This window comes from Rhinoderma darwinii, chromosome 13 (genome assembly GCF_050947455.1).
Source record: "Rhinoderma darwinii isolate aRhiDar2 chromosome 13, aRhiDar2.hap1, whole genome shotgun sequence".
Lineage (NCBI taxonomy): Eukaryota > Metazoa > Chordata > Amphibia > Anura > Rhinodermatidae > Rhinoderma > Rhinoderma darwinii.
Genome location: NC_134699.1, coordinates 21,995,093 through 22,013,943, shown reverse-complemented (window position 1 = coordinate 22,013,943; position 18,851 = coordinate 21,995,093). Strand labels below are relative to the sequence as shown.

At 44.4% G+C, this 18,851-nt stretch overlaps 1 protein-coding gene across 3 annotated transcripts in view; it reads left to right on the top strand.

The window, feature by feature from the left end:
• THRA (thyroid hormone receptor alpha) overlaps nucleotides 1-18,851 on the top strand; it is a 207,231-nt gene that overhangs the window by 55,327 nt on the left and 133,053 nt on the right. The window contains exons 1-2 of one of the 3 annotated variants that reach the window (XM_075845670.1): nucleotides 14,795-15,091; nucleotides 16,833-16,970. The exons of 1 other annotated variant lie outside the window; for it this stretch is intronic. The gene's annotated coding sequence lies outside the window, so the exon portion shown is untranslated. Of the gene's footprint in view, nucleotides 1-14,794; nucleotides 15,092-16,832; nucleotides 16,971-18,851 lie in introns of those variants that run through there. One more of the 3 variants, XM_075845671.1, reaches the window with a different exon arrangement.

The following is an 18,851-nucleotide window of genomic DNA, read 5'->3' as shown; positions in this document are numbered from 1 at the left end:
ATCTTACTGTCCGGCAGCGGCTTCCGGTCCACATGAAAATGACGCCGGATTTAAATCTACGAACAAGCTTCGTTTTGGTCTGTGTGGGAGCGGCGCATGCGCCGTTTCCACACAGATGGCGCACGCAACTGAGATCCATCTCTGTATGTGGCGTTAATCGACAGATACAGAGATGAAAAAAAAATGGCAGCTCCCATAGAGAAGTAAAAGTCAGAAAACATTAAAAAGTAAAACATGAGAACACCATTAAATAACATTTTTAAAAATATATTTAAAAGCAATTTGATAAAAAATAGAAATAAATTCATGACCCCTTCCCCTTAACAAAAAACAAAACCTAACCTATTTATAGCCTTTTTTACTTGCATCGACACATCTTTGGACTGCATATTGAGGAGGTCCATCAACAGTTACGAAATTCAACATTTGGAATCCACTTCAGACCTTTTGGGTATGTTCACACATGACAAATTTGTTGCAGAAATTTCTGCGACTGGAAATCTGTTTGAGTTTGTTTTTTCAGCTTGTGCATGAATTTCTGCAAAGCCAATTCAGATGTATGGAACATATTTTCATTCACAGAAATTTCTGCAACAAATTTGCGGTGTGTGAACATATTAATCTTCTTAGGGTCTCTTTCACATGGCAGTGTCTTGCCTCAGTATATGGAAACCATAACCAGGCGTGGGTCCAAAGCATGGAAGGGGTGCAAATCTTTCCAATACTTTTCTCTATTATGTTTCACTCCTGGTTTTGGCTTCAAAATACTGATGCAAAATACTGCCGTGTGAAAGCGGCCTAAGGCCTAGTTCACATCGTGTTTTTGACCTCCATGAGAGGTATACTTCCAAACCATGCCTGCAATGTATCTTACTGTATAGGCATACAGTGGGATATGTCACCAGTGCTACCTGAAGCGCTGTGTCCTGGGAAGCTAATGACATCCCTGTCCAATGATGGACAGTGATCTCAGAAACTACTGTGCTGGAGTTCCCGGCCAAAGCATCGCAAGCACTCTGGCTGGGGACTCTGGCCCTTGCTGTAACTGTCCATATGTGGGCAGTGATATCAAGATCTTAACGACCCTGAAGTCCCCAACCAGAATGTTGGCAATGCTCTGTGTCTGGGGATGACTTTTACTGCCATATAAAAGATGCGATCAGCCGACAAACTAGCGTGTAGGCTGATCGCTGTGCCCTTTTACATAGAATGATGATCGGGAAGCAGCGTTCCGCTTCCCCGATCATTGGCCCATATAAAGGGCCTTTCGACTCTGCTTTGTTGATTCTACACTTTTTCTCCTCCATTTTTTCCACTTGTCTGTGTCCCAGTCAGTTTAGGCCTATCAAGAGAACAATAGAGCTGTCATTCTGTCATTTCAATCCTCTACCTATTATTATAATAAGATTATCTTGCAGCAGGTTGTAAACGAATATTAGAGTGCCCTACCACTCAGGAGTTTTAACCCTTTGTGCTTACTGCTAGAGAAAGACTATATTTTGTATTCATATTTTTTTTTGTGTAGTAAAACTGGCAAAAATGTAAAAAATATTTTTTTTTCATGAATATTGAATTAAAAAAACCGAAAATCAGATGGATGTGTTGCACCTTTTGAAATCATCAAAGATAACACTCCTTACTGCACCTGTAATATATGTGTATTAAGTTTTTCCCACCATAGATTTATGTTATATAGATGATCTAGGCTATAAATGTCTGATTGCTGGGGGTCTTACCTCTCAGACACCACTGATCTTCAAAACCATTCCCACTTCCTGGTGGAGATATGGCCCACATATGCGATCCAGGCTATGTAAAACTTTGCATTTTATTTTGTCTTTGAACATTTTTATAATATACTTTTATTCAAAAATGTATTTTGTTTTAGCACTTTACAAAGCATTTGTACTAGGCTTAATGACGGAGCGATTTTTTTTTCCCGTGTTTAGATTTCAAAAGCCATAACTTTTTTATTTTCCCGTAGACATAGCCATGTGAGGGCTTGTTTTTTTTTTGTGGAACAAGCTGTTTTTTTAAGGCAACGTTTTAATGTACATATAATTGGATGAACTTTTATGAACTTGTTTTTTTTGGGGGGGGGGGGCTATTGGAGAGAGAGAAAAAACGCAAATCTGCCATTCTTTTTTGTATCGCCGTTTACCGCATGGTATAAATAATTGGATTCTGCACGTCGTTACGATTACGGCAATACTAAATTGATATAGTTCTATTACGCTTTACTACCTTTGCACAATAAAAACACTTTAGTATTTGTTTTGTGTTGCCACATTTTAAGAGCCATAACTTGATTTTTACACCGACGTAGCTGTATTAAAGGAGTTGTTTTTTTCCTGAGATGACTTGTTGATTTTATTGGTAACATTTTGGGGTACCTAGGACTCTCTGATCGCTTATTATTCTTTTTAAGGTAGGATGAACAGTAAACAGCCACTCTGGCTTTGTTGTTTTTAGTTTTTTTACGGTGTTCATGATGCGGGTTAAACAATGCAACCATTTTATACTTTGGGTTGTTACTGACAGGGCGATACCAATTATGTTAAGCTTGTTTTTTTCAGAATAACACTTTTTTTTCAGGGCTATAAAAGTTTTGTCCTTTTTTTTATTTTTTTACTTGGGATTCTTTTACTTATTAGTAATTTGATTAAACTATCTTTTGCTCTTTTTTTTTTTTTTTTTCTGTTCCACTATGGCACTTTACTTTCCAATCATTTGAACACTTTTTTTTATAATATACTACAAAACTTATGTATAATAGTGTATTATGTCTTTCAGTGTAAAACTGACAGGCATTTATTAGGCCTTAACTCTGGTAGGGCCTAATAGGCATACACTGATGGCAGACTTGGGGGCTGCCACAGGAACCAGCAGCACCCCGCAATCACGTCACAGAGGTGCCGATGAGGTGAGAGGGAGCCCCCTCCTTATGCAATCACTTAGACGCCACGGTCACATATGACTGCGGCATCTAAGGGGTAAACGGCTTGGTTTGGAGTTAACTCCAATCCCGACTGTTAAAGCAGGAGCTTGGCTGTCTTTAGACAGCCCGACACACGCTCTAGCCATCAAGGGACGCCTGTGCCGGACTTATGACACAGCGCCTTAAAAAAGTGTATGTACAGTCATTAAGGGGTTAAAGAAGGTTTTCAGTTTTACATAAATAAAGCTTCTTTACTTTATAAATTAGTTCTACAACCTCCGAATTTTGGCTGGATTCACACGAACGTGTGCGTTTTGCGCGCGTAAAAAACGCGTTTTGCGCGCCCAAATGGTCCATAACAGCTCCGTGTGTCAGCAGCATATGATGCCATCATTATGACACTCTGTAAACAGAAAAGCACGAGGTGCTTTTCTGTTTTCATTCATAGTCTTGACTAGTGTAGCGCGCAACACACGGAAATGCTTCCGTGTTTTGTGCATGGTTTTCACGCACCCATTGACTTCAATGGGTGCGTGCAGCGCGAACCACGGCTAAATATAGGACATGCCGTGATTTTACGTCGGTTTACGTTTGTCCGTTTTTAAAGTGAACACTGATAGAACAAAAATCTGATTTTCTGTATGTAAATTGATACAAACATATAGCATTATGTTTGCATACGTCGTTCATTGAAATCAATGTTACAAAAAACTTTACGTCGCGTATACCTTTTTTTGAAGTACAGAATAGCATAGCAGAATACGCTTTTCAGTACTTTTAAAAAAAACAGTATCCCAACGTAAACCATGACAAACCTAGACCAAACGGATGCTATTTTGGTCTACGTTTGACCCATTACAGTCTATGTATACGCCGAGCTATACGTTTCAATACTTTTTTAGTGTTTAAAAATGTAAACGCACGGCGGATAGAACAAACGCGATGTCAATGTGAAAGATTACAGGTGGATACTGCGTGTCAGAGACCAGCAGGACCCGCTGACACTGAACCCGTAAGGTCCGTCGGACTGACGGATTCAGGTCAAAACAAAACATACAGCTGCTCTGTATAGGGAATACAGAGCAGCTGTATCTAAACAAAAGTTAAATACATTTTTTTTTTAATAAAGACTAATTATAAAGTTACACCAAACATACTGACCTGTTTATTAAAACAAAATGCCCCTCAAAGGTTTACATAGGCTTTAATCATTAAATGGTAGGCCACCAAAGTGTGATCGGGATGTCCGACTCCGAGACCCCCCACAGACCATAATGGAGATGAGCTGCGGTACTGGACATTGAAGGGGCTGTGGCAATAGATTATTACTATGCTAAAAAGATCGAAATTGACCCTTCGTTGTGCTGAAGGTCTCAGAAAATCCCTTTAACCCATTCTCGCAAAATCACTAGTGTGTTAGCATATTCCCACGTAACTGTACGTGATGGGGATGGAGCTAGCTCAAGAGCTGAGCCAGTGACATCACCGACGGGTTACAGCTGGCATCCTGATGTAATGGCCAGGACCGGAGCTAGCCTCCGATCTGGCCGATTAAGCCCTCAAATGCTGCGTTCAATAGAAATCGCAACATGTGAGGGGTTTTTAGCCACCGACACCCCAGCGACGTGATCGCTGGGTTGCCGGTGGCTGCATTGGCAACCGGAGGCCTAATACCGGCCTCCCGATCTGCCAGCAATGGAAGCCTCCTATGCCCCACTCTAAGGCGAGGGCCTAAAAGGCTTCCGGTACCATCGGCAAGATGGCGCTGGCTCAGCTTCCGGCTCAGAAGCTGAGCCGGCGTCATCAGCAGTGGGTGTCCGCTGTATGTTACAGCGAACACCCCGCTGTAACGGCAGCAACCGGCGCTAGATCCGATTCCGGACGTTAACCCCTTAGATGCAGCGATCAAAAGCAATCGCTCCAGCTTAGTGGTTTGTAGCAAATCGGCAGCCATGCCATCCGATAGCAAGGCCACCGACCGCTACTATTGCAACAGGAGGCCAAACAATGGCCTCCTGTATGCCATTACCGACGCCGATTAGGCCCCGACCGGAGGTGGAGCCTGATCGGCTTGCTGTCAGTGAACTACTGACAGTTCTAATACATTGCACTATATAGGTAGTGCAATGTATTCGAACATCAATCAAACAGTTGGAGCTTCAAATCCCCTAGTGGGACTAAAGAAAAGTGTAAAAATAAAAGTTGTAAAAATTACAATAAAAGTTTCAAGTAATAAAATAAAACACTATCGCCCTTTTTCCCTTATCAAGTCATTTATTATTGAAAAGAATAATAAAACCATACATATTTTGTATCGCTGCGACCATAACGACTTGAACTATAAAAATGTTATTTATCCCGCGCAGTGAGCGCCATAAAAAAACACTAAAAAATAATGCCATAATTGCTGTTTTTTTGGTCCCTTTGTCTTCCAAAAATTGAAGTAAGAAGTGATCAAAAAGTCGCATGTATCCAAAAATGGTGCCTATAAAAACTATAACTCGTCCCGCAACAAACAAGCCCCCACACAGCTCCATAGACGAAAAAATTAAAAAGTTATGGTTCTCACAACTTGCCGACAGAAAAAATACATTCTTTTTACAAAAGTAATTTTATTGTGCAAAAAGTTGTAAAACATAAAAAAGTGCCATAAATTAGGTATCCCCGGAATCGTACTGACCCGCAGAATAAAGGTAACATGTAATTTATAAAGCATGGTGAACGCTGTATAAAAAAAAACTATGCCAGAATTGCTGTTTTTAGGTCATCTTGCCTCCCAAAAAAATAGAATAAAAAGTCGCATGTACCCCAAAATGGTACCTATAATAACTACAGCTCTTCCCGCAAAAAAAAAACAGCCCTCATACAACTACATCTATGAAAGAATAAAATAAGTTAAGGCTCCAATAAGTCAGGAAATAAAAAATATGCAGTTGTGCAGATCAGAGGGGAACATTTCTTCTGTTTCAAGAGGCGATTTATCAAGGCCCTAAAATTAGGGAACCAGGAAAGGGAGGGCCCAAACAGATCTGCTGGAAGTGAGGGCGCCCGCATTATACCAGGACAACACTTCCCAGAAAAATTCCCCAAACTGCAAAGGTGCGGAGTGTGGACCAAAAGGGGGATAAGGAAGGACATTTATCAGTGCGACACCGGCCTGTGCAGAAAGAATTGTGTAACAGCATAACAAATATCTATGGATTATTTTATTGTTTACCCCATTATTATACCACCTGACTATGCCCCTGATGTCCTCTGCGCAGCTTACATATGCCCCCATATTATAAACTGAAATACCAGTAATACTCAAACAGAACAACTATCAAGCAATATCCACGCTCCAAAAGCCAAATGGTGCTCCTTGTCTTCTGAGCCCTGCCGTGTGCCCAAACAGCCGATTATGACCACATATGGGGTATTTCCGTACTCCAGATAAGTTGCTTTACAAATGTTGGGGTTCTTTTTTTCCAAAACGGATTTCAAAGGGGTTTCATAGATTTCATTAGAATTTGGCAGTGAAGATAAAAACAAGCCTTTTTTGAAAATAAGTCGTAGCTTTAGCTTAAAATTTTTCATTCTCTCAACAAAACGTTGAGAGAATGAAAAATTTTAAGCTAAAGCTACAACTTATTTTCAAAAAAAGGCTTGTTTTTATCTTCACTGCCAAATTCTAATGAAATCTATGAAACCCCTGTGGGGTCAAAATGCTCACTACACCCCAAGATGGATTCCTCAAGGGGTGTAGTTCAGTAAATAGAGTCCCTTTTTGGTGTTTTCACTCTTTTGGTCCCTCAGAGGCTTTGTGACATGGCCTCCGCAAACCATTCCTGCTAAATTTGAGCTCCAAAAGCCAAATGGCGCTCTTTCCCGTCTAAGCCCTGTCGTGTGTACAAACAGCCGTTTATGACCACATGTGGGGGTATTGTTTTACTCTGGAGAAATAGCTATACAAATGTTGCGGTGCTTTTTCTCCTTTAGTCCTTGTGGAAATGAGAAAAAATTAGCTAAACCTATATTTTCTTTGAAAGAATGTAGATTTTCATTTTCACTGCCTACTTTCAATAATTTCTGCAAATAACCTGTGGGGTCAAAATGCTCACTATACCCCTAGATAATTTCCTTATGGGGATTTCCACTGTTTTGGCACCGCAAGTGCCCTTCAAACCGCTCATGGAGCCTAAAATATTTTCTAATAAAAAGGATGCCCCAAAATCCTCTAGGTGCTCCTTTGCTTCTGAGGCCTGTGTTTCAGTTCATTACCACAATAGGTCCACATGTGGGATATTTCTACAAACTGCAGTACCTGGGCAATAGATATTGAGTTGCATTTCTCTGGTAAAACTTTCTGTATTACAACAAAAAAGGGATTATAAATGAATTTCTGCAAACAAAAAATGAAATATGTAAATTTCACCTCTACTTTGCTTTATTTCCTGTGAAACGTCTAAACGGTTAAGAAACTTTCTAAATGCTGTTTTGAATACTTTGAGGGGTGAAGTTTTTAAAATGCGGTGACTTATTGGGGGTTTCTAATATATAAGGCCCTAAAAGCCACTTCAGAACTGAACTGCCCCCTGTAAAAATAGCCTTTTTCTGCTAAAGTTCTAAGTTTTGTAACGTCCTAGAAAAATAAAAGGATGTTCAAAAAAACCTATTTAAAGTAGACATATGGGGAATGTTAATTAGCAACAATTTTGTGTGGTATAACTGCCTGTCTTACAAGCAGATACATTTAAATTGAGAAAAATGCAAATTTTTCGCAAGATTTTGGTGTTTTTCACAATTAAATACTGCATGTATCGAGCAAATTTTGCCAGTAACATAAAGTCCAATGTATCACAAGAAAACAATCTCAGAATAACTTGGATAGGTAAAAGCATTCTGCAGCTATTACCACATAAAGTGAAACGTCAAATTTGAAAAATGAGGCTCTGTCAGGAAGGTCAAAAGTTGCCAAAGAGGGAAGGGGTTAATTACTGCAGTGAAATTTTAAATAATAAATTTAAAAATATAAATATTATTAGTTTAATATTTCTGTAAGCTATATTGCTTTTCATCTACTGCAGCCAATAACAAATAGTCTTCTCAAAAACTGGCCTGTGGAAATTATCATTGCTAATGGAAAAATGTTCATCAATCAGAAAATGTATTGTTCGTGTATAAACCGTTTTATAGGTCGCATCTCGTGCACTTCACAGTCTGAAGTAAATAAGAGGCGAAACATCTAAATATAAAGGCACATTTATTTAGACATTGCGTTGTGGTTATTGCTAATTGCTGCAATTTTGAACATAGTTATGTTGTGTGAGTGTCAATTTTGACCTTTCCGGGGTTTTAGCATAGTAATAATTGCAATAATCTTGAATGAACATTACAGATGTAGCTTTAGCAGTAGCGAAAGATGCTTCAAGTTTAATAGTATGTTCAAATGTAGCAGATGTGTTGCAGAAACTTTGTTGCTGAAAATCTGTTACATGCATCGGAATAGGGTTGTTTCTGAATCAATTGCGTGGATTTCTGCAAACACCATTCAGGTGAATAAGACAGTTGAAATCTGCCTCGTGTGAAAATACCCCAAGAGTCAAACCACTGTGGCACCAACTCATTCTTCCAAAGCTGTGGTCCCCAACTAGTGTCCCACATGTGCCCAATGCCCAACTGTCCTGGCAATATCTGTCACGGGGAGTAATTTACTGAGATGTAGCTTTCTGTAGAATGTTTTTGTGTATATTTATGAGGCTGGTTTACATATTTGTCGTCTGTGTTCCTGACTTAATTTTTACTGTAAAACATCAATGGCCCCATCAGAGAGAACTTTTTTCCAAAGTAAAGGTTTACCTGTTTCCTTTTGTGTGGATATTTTGGCAGAATATATACAGAATGAAAAAGGACTTGAAATATGGCACCATAAACAAGCACTTTATATATGTCTGTATAAACATATAATATATATATATATATATGTGTGTGTGTGTGTGTGTATATGTGTAATATATATATATATATATATATATATATATATATATATATCCACTCTCACGAACCTTTGAGATTACCTTTTGTGGTAAAAATGGTTCATATAGTGGGGCACCTTTTCAAAGGGTGGGATATACTTGGCAGCAAGTGAGCGGTCCGTTCTTGTAGTTGATGTTTTGGAAGCGGAAAAAATGGGCACATGTAAGGATCTGAGCGACTATAACAAAGGTCAAATTTTGATAGCTAGATGACTGGATCAGAGGTTCTCCAAAACAGCAGGTCTTGTGCTATGTTCCTTATATGCAGTGGTTGCTTAGTATCTACTTAAAGTGATCCAGGGAAGGACAACCGGTGAATCTGAGACCAGGTCATAGCCGGTTAAGGCTCATTGATGCGTGTGGGGAGTGAAGGCTAGCCTGTATTCTCAGATTTAAAAGAATCTGGTGCACAAATTGCTGAAAAAGTTACTGCTGGCTATGATAGAAGGGTGTCAACAAACAGGACAACTAGCCAAGAGTGGCCATGCTGAACCCTATCCACCACTGAAAGTGCCTACAATGGGCATGTGAGCATCAGAATTGGACCAGGGAGCAATGGAAGAAGGTGGCTTGGTCTGATGAATAACGTTTACTTTCACATCATACGGGCAGCCAGGTGCTTGTACGTCACTTACCTGAGGGCACCAGGATGCACTATGGGAGGAAGACAAGCCAGCGGAGGCCGTGTGATGCTCTGGGCAATGTTCTGCTGAGAAACTTTGAATCCTGCCATTCATGTGGATGTTACTATGACACGTACCACCTAGCTAAACATTGTTGCAGACCAAGCACACCCCTTCATGGTAACAGTATTATCTAATGGCAGTGGCCTCTTTAAGAAGAATAATGCCCCTGCCGTGCTGCAAAAATTGTTCAGGAATGGTTTGAGGAACATGACCAAGAATTGTCTGCAAATTCCCTAGAACTCAATCTGATCGATCATCTGTGGGATGTGCTGGGGGAAAAAAAGGTCCAATGTATGAAGGGCGCACCTCACAACTCCCAGACATCACAGGATACTGTCAGAGGTCTTGTGGAGTCCATAGCTTGACCGGTCAGAGCTATTTTGACACCTGGAGGGCACTAATATTTGGCCTGTAATTTTAATTCTATGTCTGATCTGTGTGTGTAGTTATAGGCACGCACGCACGCACGCACGCACATACATACATACATACATACATACATACACACACACACACACACACACACGCACATGCGCGCACACACACAAACCTTATGTATTATCAAGAAAACAATATTCCTACATATTCCTTATCTGACCATTGTGTATGTTTTTATTATACATCATGGTATAATTTAGTGTATAATTCATAGCTAAAGAGCTATTGTTCTAAAAAAAAAAAAATCTTCCCATACAAATGTCATCATTACATCTGTTTCTTCCATCTCTCTATCCCACAAATGACATTGGAATTAGGGTGTCACTATAACTGCTATAAGAGTTGTCCCCCAGCTATCTGTTATTCCTGAACGTCACATGCAGTGCGTTCACAACCCGAATTGTTGCGGTTTTTAGAGGTGAAACACTCGCCAATTGTACAAACATCCTAATTTCTTATACCAGTTATCTGGTTCAGGGCCGCCATCAGGGGGGTATTACTGGTACTCCCGTCAGGGGCCCGGCCACATGGATGAAGTAAAAGGGGCCCGCCGGGCTGCCGTCACCCCCCCCCCCCTCAGACTGTTGCCCCCCCTCCTCGCAACGCTCACGGGCCCCCCCTCGCAACGCCCGTGGCACCCCCCTAGCGACACCCCCCTAGCGACACTCCCCTAGCGACACTCGCGGCAGCCCCTGCATACCTGTTGTAGCTTCACTGGAGGGGAAGATGCGGCATGTGCTGAAGCTGCGTGTGGAGATCCCGCCCCCCAGCTCCTCTACACTGCCGACCGGACCTGCAGGCTGGTGAGTATGTTCCCCTATCCATTCTGATTCCCATCCCCCTGACCCCATTTGTAGATTGTATAAAGTTGGTTAAAAAGTTTTTTGGTATTTTTTCGTTTTCCTAGCGCTTTTTTGCCGCGATTTTCGTAATCGCGGCAAAAATGGCGCAGTTTTGCCGCGATTATATAAAAATCGCGTCAAAACCGCGTGATTTGTGCCGCAATTACGAAAATTGCATAAAAAAAAGATACAAAACATGAAAAGTGCTGTTAGGCTATATTCTCACAGTGCGGTCAAGTCACGTTTTTTTGCAAAAATTGTGGCAAAAAAATGGGATTTCACCGCACTGTGTAACTAGACTAAGGCCTTATTCAGACGGCCGCATTCGGTCCGTGACATACTGAGCGTGTATCGGCTGTATCTCACAGGCTGACCACAATTCATGGAGCCGGACTCCTAGCATCATAGTTATCAGTGTTGCTGGGAGTCCCTGCCTCTCTGCGGGAATACTGTCCCATACTGTAATGATGCTTTCAGTACGGGACCGGGGACAGTATTCCCACGGGAAGGGAGGGACTATGATCATAGATAACTGTGATGCTAGAAACCCGGCTCCCTGAACTGTGGTCGGTCCGGGAAATATAGCCGATACACGGTCCGTATATCACAGACCGAACATGGACATCTGAATAAGCCACTTACTTGCCTCCTATTTTTGGTGCGGATTGTGCACTGAAAATTCACTACAAATGACAATATAAGGCCTTATTCACACGAACGGGTTATACGTCCGTGATACTTATTACGTCGCACTGACTTATGTTAGTGAATGGGGCCGCTCAGACTGTCAGTGAATTTCACGCAGCGTGTGTGCGCTGTGTAAAACTCACGACATGTCCTATACTTGCCCGTGTTTCACGCAGCACACACCCATTGAAGTCATTGGGTGCGTGCAAATCGTGCACGGCCCACGGAAGCACTTCCGGGTGACGCGCGTGATTCCCGCTACACAGGGCCGTCATCAGGGGGGTATTAGGGGTACTAGTGTAGGGGGCACGGCCAAACTTAATTGAAAGGGGGGCCCGGCAACTGCCGCGACTTGCCTTTGGTAGAAAAAAACAGGCCCCTGCAATGGGGCCTGTTCTTTTCACCAAAACAATGTCGTGAGCTGCGGGCCCCCCTCTCGTCAAACACCGCCGTGAGCTGCGGGCCCCCCTCTCATCACCACCGCGAAACACCGCTTGCGCGCGCGAACGACCGCAAGCTCGCGCACGCGCTCGCATGACCGCGCGAACGACCAGGCGCGCCGCCGAGAGGGAGGCGGTGCGCCCGCAACACAAGTCCGATCTACGGGGAAGGACAGCCACACAGGGACAGCGGCGCACAGTTTACTTACCTGCTGCCCCGACTCCGCCTCCTCGTCCGACTCCGCCTCCTCCTTCTCCAGAGCGTAGCTGCGTAAGGAGAGGGGGAAGAGTCTAGTTGTTGCGCGGCGGCAGGAGTTCTACGATCCCCGCCATTTTCTGGAGCCTGGAGGTCAAGGACGACATCTGGACCGAAGACATCGCCTGAAGAGGACTGGAGTGGGAGCAGCTCTCCTGACACGGTGAGTAAAGTGTCTCAAAGTGCTGTTTATGTATGGCCCTGTTCACACAGAGTATTTTGCAGGCCGAAAAAATCTGCCTCAAAATTCCTTAAAGAATTTTGAGGCAGATTTTGACCTGCCCACAGTATCTTGCCGCGTTTTTTGCTGCGTTTTTTGCCTGCGGCGATTGAGGACAGCAGACAGAAAACGCAGCGAAAAATGCATTTTCTGCCTCCCATTGATTTCGATGGGAGGTCAGAGGCGGAACCGCGGCAAGAAAGGACGTGCTGCTTTTCCTTTTTTCCGCGACTGGCTCCCATTGATTTCAGATTACATCAATGGGAGGCGGTTTTGGAAGTTTTTTGGTGCTGATTCTGACGCAGCGTCCGAGTCAATATCAAGGCCCAAAAACTCTGTGAACTGAGCCTTATTGTTAGGGCTTATTCAGACGAACGTGTAATACATCCGTGCAACGCGCGTGATTTTCACGTGCCTCGCACGGACCTATGTTACTCTATGGGGCCGTTCAGACTGTCAGTGATTTTCACTCTGCTGCGACTGTGATACGCTGCGGATTTTCCACAATAAAATGTGTTGCATAAAATCCGCAGTGTTCATGCCTAGTGTGTTCCTACCCTAAGGCCGGATTTACACGAGCGTGTGCTTTTTGCGTGCGCAAAAACGTGGCGTTTTGCGCATGCAAAAGGTCCATAACAGCTCCGTGTGTCAGCAGCGTATGATGCGTCGCTGTGATTTTCGCGCAGCCGCCATCATTATGACACTCTGTTTGTATGTTTGTAGCACGTGGTGCTTTTCTGTTTTCATTCATAGTTTATACGGCTGCGGAAGTGCTGGGCGGGATTTTCACGCACCCATTGACTTCAATGGGTGCGTGATGTGCGAACAATGCACAAATATAGGACCTGTCGTGAGTTTTACGCAGCGGACACACGGACACACGCTGCGTGAAAATCACTGACAGTCTGCGCAGCCCCATAGAGTAACATAGGTCCGTGCGAGGCGCGTTGCACGGATGTATTACACGTTCGTCTGAATAAGCCCTAACAATAAGGCCCAGTTCACAGAGTTTTTGGCCCTTGATATTGACTCGGACACTGCGTCAGAATCAGCACCAAACAACTTCCAAAACCGCCTCCCATTGATTTAATCTGAAATCCATGGGAGCCAGTCGCGGAAAAAAGAAAAAGCAGCACGTCCTTTCTTGCCGCGGTTCCGCCTCTGACCTCCCATCGAAATCAATGGGAGGCAGAAAATGCATTTTTCCCTGCGTTTTTTGTCTACTGTCCTCAATCGCCGCGGGCAAAAAACGCGGCAAGATAGTGTGGGCAGGTCAAAATCTGCCTCAAAATTCGGTGCGCAGTTCGCGGGTGCGCATGCGCGGGAGTTTGCGGGTGCGCGCGATCAGTTGCACGGGCGGCAGTGTTTGACGGCCCCCATGACGACCCCCATGCTACCCAGGGCCGCTATCAGGGGGGGTATTAGGGGTACTGATGTGAGAGGCCCGGCCAAACCTAATTGAAAGGGGGGCCCGCAGCTCATGACATTCTTTTGGTGAAAAAAACAAGCCCCATTGCAGGGGCCTGTTTTTTTTTTCTACCAAAGGCAAGTCGCGCAAGTTGCCGGGCCCCCCTTTCAATTAGGTTTGGCCGGGCCTCTCACATCAGTACCCATAATACCCCCCCCCCCTGATGGCGGCCCTGGGTACCATGATATGGTGCTGGACGGAGTACCGTTAACAGGCGGTGCCACGGTAGGGGGGCCCAGAAAATTTAGCTGTAGGGGGCCCTGAAATTCCTGATGGCGGCCCTGATCTGGTTCACTGATGATTCTGGTGTCCGTGTATGTGGAAATTTATTAATTAGACTTTTTTGTGTTTAATAATTCTGATGAGTAGATCATTTTGTAGACTTGTTTTTACTTTGTTGAGATCTTTTGTGAAATTCCGAACTCATTGTGATTTTCTTGTCATTTCACGAAATGTCTAAGGGGGTTAATACTTATTCATATGTTTAGATTAAATGTGCAGATCGAGAAGAGGAAGGGGATCACATGTTTGTTGCGTCCTTCAGGCACTTCTGGTCAGCAAGGGAGAAACGTGACACTTAGTATGCGATGTAAGCTTTGCATAGCACATTTGGAGCACGCTGCTAGCACTCCTCAGTGTCTGGAAACCTCTCTATAGAGAAATGGTGGAAGGTTCTACAGACAGAGTCCTCAAGGGGGCGCTCCATGGCAGCCATACTGTATTTAAAGGATATGATACAAAGATAGAGAGGGAGGAGCTGAGTATAACTAGATTTTTTTTTCCCCTTTCCTCTCTGTCTGTATTCCTGACACACGGAGGGAAGAGAAGAAAGAGAGACACAGACAGGAATAACCCCCCCACCCCTTTTAAAAAGAAACTTAAGCTTCTAATACTGGGATTCTCAGACTCACTTGCAATCCACTCAAGATCTGCAGCTTGTCTAGGGGGAGAATTAGGGAAACAGGAACCCTGCACCCCTCTTCCTGATATTATTATTTGCACGCACATTATTTAACGTTTTTCTGGTTCCCAAGTGGCTTGCACTCCCTTCCAGTCCCACAGAAGAGGGGGATCTAAGTCTTCAGGCTTGCTTTGCAGAGAGGTGAGTGATCATGTAGACTTGCACATGGGGTCTGTGGCATTTTCTTGTATAGCTGTTGACTGTAATAAGGTCATGTCTTCAAAGCCCTACCTGTTTAACTCTTATGCTGCTGCAGAGGAAGGCCTGTATGTATTTCAAGAAGGGGCGTGAGGCATGGTGGATAGTACACTGTTAGAAACAGAAGGGGGTGTCTGTTGGCCTGTTTGCAGCTTCCCCAGTTTTTATGACCCTAATCATAAACAAGCCCTACCCCCCTGAGAATATTTCTAGACTGACTTTATGGGGGAACATGGGGGGGGCGGCTAGCTACAGCATTTCATAGGGCTCCCACCCCCTCCCACCAAATAGACTGATGTCCCATCTTTTTAAATATAATTACATACGTGTTTGGAGGTGGTTTTTATGAATTACTTTGGGGGTGTCACACCACATGCTTTGAGCAGTTACTTGGAGTGTAAACAGGCTTAGACTGGCTCTTGACTGCTTGTCTGCAGTATAGTTATATTTTTTTATTATATACATACAGTGGCGTAACTACCGCGGTAGCAGCAGTAGCGGCTGCTACGGGGCCCGGGGCTTGAGGGGGCCCGTGCCGCCAGCCGACACGCCCTCCCAAATGCCCGGTGGCGCCGCTAGCAGCCGTTATGGCTGCTACAGGGGTAGCACCGCTACTGTGGGGCCCGCGCCAACGAGCCTTACACAGGCACTCTCATGCCTGTAGGTGTCGCTAGCACCGGAGGGGGCCCCGGTGCTAGCGGCAGCCAAATACATGTATTAGCACTGAATGGCCGGGCATGTTCCGTGCCTGACCATCCAGTGCCTTACAATGACACTGATTGGCTAGCGGCGCGATGACATCATCGCGCCGCTTCCATGCTTGGAAGGTGCTGATTGGCGGGGCAAGTCATTCTGTCCCGCCAATCAGCGTCATTGGAGGACGCTCGTTCAGCTCCTGCAGACATGCTCAGAAGAGAGCATGTCTGCATCGCCAGTGAACAGCGTGGGAACCAGAGAATGTGAGTATGTCAACTTTATATATTTTTTTCCTCATAAAAATGTGAATGGCATTATCTATAGTGGGGGGGGGGGTCTATCTACAGGGGGGGTCGTCTTTATGTGGGCTATTATATATAGGGGGGTCTATATGTGGGGCAGTAGCTACAGGGGGGTCTATATGTGGGGGTGGGGGCCACTATATACAGGGGGGTCTATATGTGGGCCACTATATACAGGGGGGGGTCTATATGTGGGGCACTAGCTACAGGGGAGGTCTGTATGTGGGGATGTGGGCCACTATCTACAGGGGGGTCTATATGTGGGGCAGTATATGTGAGACACTATACAGGGGTGGGCTATATGTAGAGCACTATCTATAGGGGAGCTATTTTTTAGGGTACTTTCTATAGGGGTGGGCTATGTGTGGGACACTATATACAGGGGTGGGTTACCTGTGGGGCACTAGCAACAGGGTGGCTATATGTAGTGCGCAGTCTACAGGGGTGGGCTATATGTGGGACAATATCTACAGAGGTGGGCTATACGTGGAGCACTAACTATAGGGGAAGCTATATGTAGGGCAGCACGGTGGCTCAGTGGTTAGCACTATTGCCTTGCAGCTCTGGAGTCCATATGTGGGCACTATCTACAGGGGCTTCTATGTAGGTCACTATCTACAGGGGGCATGTTGTGTGTGTGAGACAGTTATATTTAGAGGTGTTGAGAATTTTAACTTTGTTTACAGGTGCAGAAATGTTTTAAAAGTGAGAAGCTGAAGACATCTAAACGGAAAACTGCAGAAATGGGTCATGGCCGGGAGAAATCCATCATAGATGTCTGAACCGGAGTGAGAAGAAAAGAACTAGAATCTGAGACGTCACCGGTGAGTCACTTAATGTAAATGTTTATTCTGCCTCTAATCAGTATTGTAGTCACTGTATGATCTGCAGCGAGATGATGGTGGTATGATTTTTTTTTGTGAAACCGCATCTCCCAGCATATCCTTATCATTGTTTCGGCCATGCTGGGAGCTGTAGTTTTACGCCGTACAAACCTATGCGCAGTGGCGTAACTACCGCTATAGCAGCCGTAGCGACTTCTACGGGGCCTGCAGCATGAGGGGGCCCGTGCCACCCGCCGGCACGGCCCCTCCCATGGCCGCAGGCTCCGCTAGCAGCCGCTATGGCTGCTACAGCGAGACGCCACTGAAGGGGTTGTTCCTACAAAAGACATGCATCCCCTAACCACAGGATAGGGATACATGTGGGATCGCTGGGACGCCCAGCGATGAGGAGAACGGGGGACCGAAAGTCCCCCCTAAGTTCTCCATGGCAAACCTCGGACTTCCGTAGTCTGTCTGCAGCTCCATGGAAATGACTTGCGCACCGGTCGTGCTTGTGCGCATGCGTGACCAGCGCTCCTTTCATTTTTATTGAACTGCGCAGACGCCAGAAGTCCGAGGTTAGTCATGGAGAACTTCGGGGAACTTTCGGTCTCCTTATCGCTGCCAGCGATCACACATGTATCCCCTATCCTGTGGATAGGGGATGCATGTCTTTTGTAGGACAAACTATAGGCCGCTTTTTTTTTTGGGGGGGGGGCTGTATGGCGTTATCTACAGAGGGGGCTGTATGGCGTTATCTACAGAGGGGGTCTGTATGGCGTTATCTACAGAGGGGGCTGTATGGCGTTATCTACAGGGGGCTGTGTATGGTGCTATCTATAGGGGGGCGCTGTGTGGTGGAATCTATAGGGAGGCACTATCTACAAGGGGGGGGGGGTTGTGTGATACCCAGCAGAGGGGGGGGGGGCCCAGTCAAAAGTTTGCTATGGGGCCCAGTCTTTCCTAGTTACGCCCCTGCATACATACATACATACATACATACATACATACATACATACATACACAAGGCCTCCCTCTGTATGTTGACTGTGATATCCTAGCAAGGTTGTTCAAGGCTGCCTGTAGTTGAGGTTGAGAAGTGGTTAACTCCCTGTGAATGCTGACAGTGCATAGGCCGTGTCCTCCTCTCCCCCTTGACTTGCAATAAGGCACTCCAGACTAGTGCATTATTTGTGTGCAGCAATGAGAAGAATAGAACGGCTGCAGATTCAACCTCTACCCCAATAACTATACTGATTTAGTGATTGCCACCCCCTGCATTTTTTTTATCTATTAGCTCTGTACACTTCCACTGCCTACGTTAATATAGTTTTAGCATTAGCGATAACTTCTGGAGAAGTCATTGATATTTGTATATGGTGTTTAAAGGGCACAGTGCACCTCCTGTTAAGGAAATACCAGATCCGATGATCTGATTAAATCAATCCAAAAATGCACATTTTTTTACTTTCTTTTTGTTCTTTTTTCCTTAATGCATGTCTCTTACAGCGATCAAGTGCATAAATCTGTCTACATAGGATTAAAAGACTGTTTTTTTCCTCCAGGATACCCCTATTTCCAAGTGTCAGAATGGGTTAGAATTGCCATATGTTCTTTTAACTATTATGCAAGCTTCAGGCCTCCATGCCAGAGCTTGGTTCTTTAGTGGCGTGTGTCAGACTTGATTTCTCCCAGTGACACCCCTTAACACCATCCCCATGTCATCTATTTTAAGCCAACCATGCCCTCCTACTTCTTGGAAATAATGTATCATGGTGTACTAGTGACACTTGCACATTTTTTATTTTTCACGTTTGCACATGCTTTTCTTTTGTTTTTTTACCATGTTTATGCTGCAGAGTTGAGCAGCATGATCTGGCA